The sequence below is a fragment of the Schistocerca cancellata genome, chromosome 1 (genome assembly GCF_023864275.1).
Source record: "Schistocerca cancellata isolate TAMUIC-IGC-003103 chromosome 1, iqSchCanc2.1, whole genome shotgun sequence".
Lineage (NCBI taxonomy): Eukaryota > Metazoa > Arthropoda > Insecta > Orthoptera > Acrididae > Schistocerca > Schistocerca cancellata.
In genome coordinates this window covers 870,464,518-870,470,517 of record NC_064626.1, presented here as the reverse complement: position 1 = coordinate 870,470,517, position 6,000 = coordinate 870,464,518, and positions in this window count along the sequence as shown.

Sequence of the window (6,000 nt, the reverse complement as noted above, 5' to 3'; positions counted from 1 at the left end):
CGATTCTCTCTGACAGTCCCAGTTGCTCGAAAACCCAAATTTCACAGATGAATCAGAGGATCTCTACTAGTGAAGAAATCGTCAAAGTACACACAACGATTCTCGGGTTTTTCAATGCAGTCCAACATGTTTAGAACTACTCTTGATCCCAATAGTAGGTCGTCCCTTGCAGTATCTTAAGCCCGGTCCACACGCAACGATCTGTCTGCGCAGACATTGGCGCAGATGTCTGTACATGCAAAAGATCGCTGCAAATGTGGTGTGTTCACACGACACAAACCCCAATCTACTACTCGCCCGCCATCTGTCGGCGTAGAAAAGAAAAACCCGTGGCAAGCGACTACGCTCCCCGTAAACGTCAAAAATTTGATTCAGTTATTTTGAAATACAGAAATGGAGGAAGTTCTGTTGTGGTCTGTGTTCGCATCTTGTGTTGCAAAAAACATTCAGACCAACAGCAGGAAACAGAGAAGGCGGTCAAAATGGTGTAGATAGTGGTTGCTAAAGCGAAAGGAGTTTTCTCACGTACATTTACTGCGAGAGTTGCAGGGCGAACCTGTTTTGTTTTACATTACCTCGTGTTCCATTTCCTGGCATATTGACACTCCAATTTCATCTTCAATTGTACTCCTGCTTGGTCTTGGCGTTTCTTGATCACTAAGAAAGCCAAGCAGATCAAAATACCATAACGTTGGCTGGTATACTTGATCTACTCTTACACCAGATCTTGTAGATTTCTGAACTTTGGATAACTCTTTTCGGTAAACAGTTCGCTGACAGACTTAATTTACTTAGCTTGTTTTCATGAACTCATCCTTCAGGACAGCGTAAATAGCTTCACATGTGTTGGGTATTATTTTACTCAACGCTTGTTTCAATATTGCAGTTGAAAATTCTAAATCCTTGTAGCTCCTTCCTGTTGCTAGGAATCTTAATGTTACCGCCAGCCGTTCATGAGGAGACATTGCCCTTCTCATACTAGTATTTTTTCTCATAATATGAGGGGTACAAGCTTTAAGAGAGAATTATAAGTTTAGACATCCATCCGCAAATAATTTCGCCAGTTCGCAACGAATTTTTATTTATTTTTATTTTTATTACCGTTTCTCTGTTTGCCGAGGCGTCAACTGCCCGCAATTTTTCAATTAGAGCATTGTATGCTGCTGTCTTTTTGTCTCGGTCACTATATTCTTTACTTTTAATCTTCCACAAACATGGGTGGTTTCTATATATTTCAATGAATTCACTTACAAACTCTCGAGAACACTGACGAGTATCAGCCATTTTAATGCCCTATGCGCACAAATACAAACACTAGACTGAGCAAACAGCTGTTTCGTGCCAGATTTGCGGCGATCTCCTGTCCACACGCTCCACCTTGTCTGCGTAGATGTGGTTTGAACCCACAGATTTGAGAGGTTTCGCTCAAACCTCCAACTCCAACTTCCAGGTTTGCACACACCTCAGGTCGGTGCAAATCTTCTGTCCACACGCAACGATCTGTCTGCGCAGATGTGATGTGCGCAGACATTTGCGCAGACAGATCGTCGCGTGTGGACGGGCCTTTCTGGATCCTTTCCACAGTATAAATCGAATTTGAAACAGTAGCCAATTGCTCCACAAAGAGACCACAACTTACAGCCAAATCTAATAGGCTTACCTTGGATAAACTGTCCTTTTGGAACTGTATTATTTACTAATGGGTAAGATATTCATAAATATACTTACATAATACACTGTAATTTCAAAGTAACTTCATATCCTGTAATTTATATATAAAAGAGGGGTCGTTACTTACCTCAGCTACAAAATCTGGTAAAATTATCACGTTCTAAAAAGAAAATACATCAGTAGTAGCAGAGTTTCATATGGGAACGTGCAGCAATACAAATAACTGAAATTATAACACCAAGTCCCAGTGTCCTATATCAAGAACACCAAATTTTATAACAATGGAAAACAATGAATATAACTCCAATTGAGCTAACGATGGAAGTAGTTTAAAAGACACATTGTTGACTATAAATAATCGCAAAAAGATCTTTGCCGCATATTACAAATATTACTAAATTGTCGATAAAGTAAATACCTGTAATAACGAAAAGTGTGCCTTAGTATTCAATAATCAATTAATGGTAGGATTTATTGCTTTTAATTTGCTCTAAGCATACATTTGTTATAAAAAGCATCAACAAATGATGCAGAACAATAATAGATGCAAATTAATAATTTATTGTGTATTTATAAATAAATATGTGCTCTGTCCTCAAAATAGGACACTGGTACTTAATGGGTTAACATATCTGAGTTCACTTGAAAGCAATATTTCCAGCTCTTTTACTTTATTCCTAAGTGACTGTATATTCTGATGAAGAAGAGTGACCTGGTGAGATTTTAGGTTTGTCATGATTATACTTGGTTGACCACTTACCTATATTCCTGAATTTAAATTATGTGAGAAATCTTCATTCTCATCCTGAAAAGTGAGTTGCTTTTTTCCATTGCTCATAAGAAAATGTCCTGATGGTGAAAAGGGGCTGTTCCCCATCTCTTTGGTCATTTTACTTGTGTGGTCGATGTTGAGGTGGTTTCTGTTTTTGCTGCAAGGACTGCTACTGCAGGTGGTGTTGTTAGGTGCACTAGTTATCCTAATTTGGTCTTGAGGCTTTTTGGGAATAAAAAATCTTGTAGATGGCATGGTCGCCTTACATTTCTTCTCACTGGAATTGCTGAACTTCCTCCTGTTGCTGGAGTGGTAGTAGTTGATTGTTGGTGTTCAGAGATACATGTAAAATTAGATGTACTTGTTGGTACTTTTGAGACTGGATCTGCTGATGTCCTTAGTGGATACTGCTTCTGGTATCCAGTGCCCAGTTCTTCTTGTTGTATCTTGAATATTTTCGGGTGTGGAACTTGGTTCAGTTGCGTTTTTGGTTAGATGCTTTTGCCGGTATTACAGGCTGGTTTAGTCGATGGTAGTTTCAAGCAGTGACGAGTCTTCAACAGAATCTCGAAGCTGTAGTCCTCAGCGCTTTACGTCAGAGGGGAGAGCAAGACTTACAGTCATCAGTTCCTCTGAATCCGAGGAATCTGAAAGTGACAGTGAAACGGTCCGGAAAAGAGCGCACTTAAGTGACATATTTTACTGGAAAGAAACCGATTTCCTGCCGTTAAACCATTACTTTGATGAACTGAGTTCAGGACACAAATCTCAATTAGGTACTGACCCAAGCATTCTTTCATTTTTTGTGATATTTCTGTCTCAAGAACTGTTGCAATTTATTGCAGACGAAGCAAACCGTTTTTACGTTAACAGCAGAGAAAATACTACAGAATCTGTGAATTCCCGACTGTCAAAGTGGAAAGACACTGGATTTGAGGAAATGTATTGTTTTTTTGCTATTTACCTTCTAATGGTGCACGTTAAGAAGTTAAAATTATCGGTAAGTGATTATTGGTCCAGAGATACACTTTTGAACACATCAGTTTCCAGTGAAATTATGTCCTGAGACCATTTTTGTCTACTTCTGAGAACGTTACACTTCGGTGATGACTCTGCGAGTACTAGAGGCGACAGTCTATTTAAAATTAGGACGATTGTTGACAAAGTTCGTAAGACTTTTCGTAATTCATTTCGCCCACATCACAAGCTTTGTATAGATGAAAGTCTTGCTGTTCAAAGGACGATTATCTTTTAAGCAGTTAATTCCAACCAATTGAAGTAGATTCGGAATAAAGACATTTGCACTGGGTGACTGTCAGAGTGGGTATATTTTGGATTTTATTGTATATACAGGCGCAACAACAGAAACTGGGTTCTACAATTTGGGAAAAAGTAGGGACGTAGTGACAACTCTTATGGGACCGTATTTGGAACAGGGTCATATTCTATACGTCGATACCTGATCCTCTAGCTTCACAACCATGGAACAGCTGCATATGGCACTGTTCGTAAGAATAAGCACAGCATGCCAAAACTACCAGAGAAATTAAAACGAGAAGAAACTGAGTTTCAGTCCACTGACAAGGTCTTTGCTATCAAGTGGTGCGATAAGCGAGAGGTGTGCATGTTGACAAGTCACACAACACAAATGGTTGAAACAGAGAAGACTGACAGAAATACTGGCAAAAAAATAAAGAAACCACATGGTATTGTATATTACAATTTGAGTATGGGTGCAGTTGACCATTGTGACATGTTACTGAGTTCAGCGGGATCAGTGCGTAAGAGTGTGAAATGGTTCAAGAAATATTTTTTTCACATTCTGGATTTGTGCACTCTAAATGCTCATACTCTCCATCGGTCGGTAACAGCGCAAAAAATGGCATTCGCAGAGTTTCACCTTACTTTCGTAAGGGAGATTGTAGAAAAATATGCTACAGAATGGAAAAAAGCTGATAGGGGAAGTCGTTACTATGACAAGAATCCTCTTCGATTAGCAGGGAGAGATTGCCCAGCTGTATTTTTGAGTGAAGATTTGCAGAAAAGTACGCTAATGCGCAGATGCGTGGTTTGCACAAAACAGAAAGTGCTCCAGGAAACTAGATACCAATGAAAAACTTGCAATGTTCCATTATGTGTTGTACCCTGCTTTAAGACTTATCATACAAAGAAGTATTATTAACCATTGGGAACTACATTTGAGAAAATTTATTGACACTTCTGAATGAATTACTAAAAAAAGGGGAAAATGTAAAAAATTTATAAATCTGTTTTTAACTTCGCCAGTGCCGGTGCAAAGCCCGGATCGAAAAGGATGGGAAATAGATGTTACAGGTGTAAAATTATTCAAACGAGGCTTCACTTCTTCATATGTAGCAGTTTACTGGCAAATGAATGGACTTGGTGATTGAGATGGTGCAATATCTGTACTGTGGCAAATGTAATTGAGCCAAGTACATTGGTCCAGTATAACAAAACCCATATATTAATCTGCATATGATACATTTAAATATTAATGCATAACATGGACAGTTATATTCTTTTATCCTTAGTAGTACAAATATACAGAGTGGTCCATTGATAGTGAGCGGGCCAAATATCTCACGGAATAAGCATAAAACAAAAAAGTACAAGGAACGAAACTCGTCTAGCTTGAAGGGAGAACCATATGGCGCTATGGTTGGCCCACTAGATGGCGCTGCCATAGGTCAAATGGATATCAACTGCATTTTTTAAAAATAGGAACCACCATTTTTATTACATATTCGTGTAGTACGTAAAGAAATTTGAATGTTTTAGTTGGAACACTTTTTTCGCTTTGTGATAAATGGCGCTGTAATAGTCACAAATGTATAAGTACGTGGTATCACGAAACTTTCCGTCAGTGCCGACGGTATTTGCTTCATGTTACATTACCTGTGTTAAAATGGACCGTTTACCAATTGCGGAAAAGGTCGATATCGTGTCGATGTATGGCTATTGTCATCAAAATGCCCAACAGGCGAGTGTTATGTATGCTGCTCGGTATCATGGAAGACATCATCCAAGTGTCTGGACCGTTCGCCGTATAGTTATGTTATTTAAAGAAACAGGAAGTGTTCAGCCACATGTGAGACGTCAACCACGACGTGCAACAAATGAAAATGCCCAAGTAGGTGTTTTAGCTGTTATCGCGGCTAATCCACACATCAGTAGCAGACAAACTGTGCGAGTATCGAGAATCTCAAGAACGTCAGTTTTAAGAATGCTACATCAACATCGATTGAACTCGTACCATATTTCAATGCACCAGGAATTGCATGGCGACGACTTTGAACGTCGTGTACAGTTCTGCCACTGGGCACGAGAAAAATTATGGGATGATGACAGATCTTTTGTACGCGTTCTATTTAGCAATGAAGCATCATTCACCAACAGCGGTAAAGTAAACCGGCATAATATGTACTATTGGGCAACAGAAAATCCACAATGGCTGCGACAAGTGAAACATCAGCGACCTTGGCAGGTTAATGTATGGTGCAGCATTATGGTAGGAAGGATAATTGGCCCCCATTTTA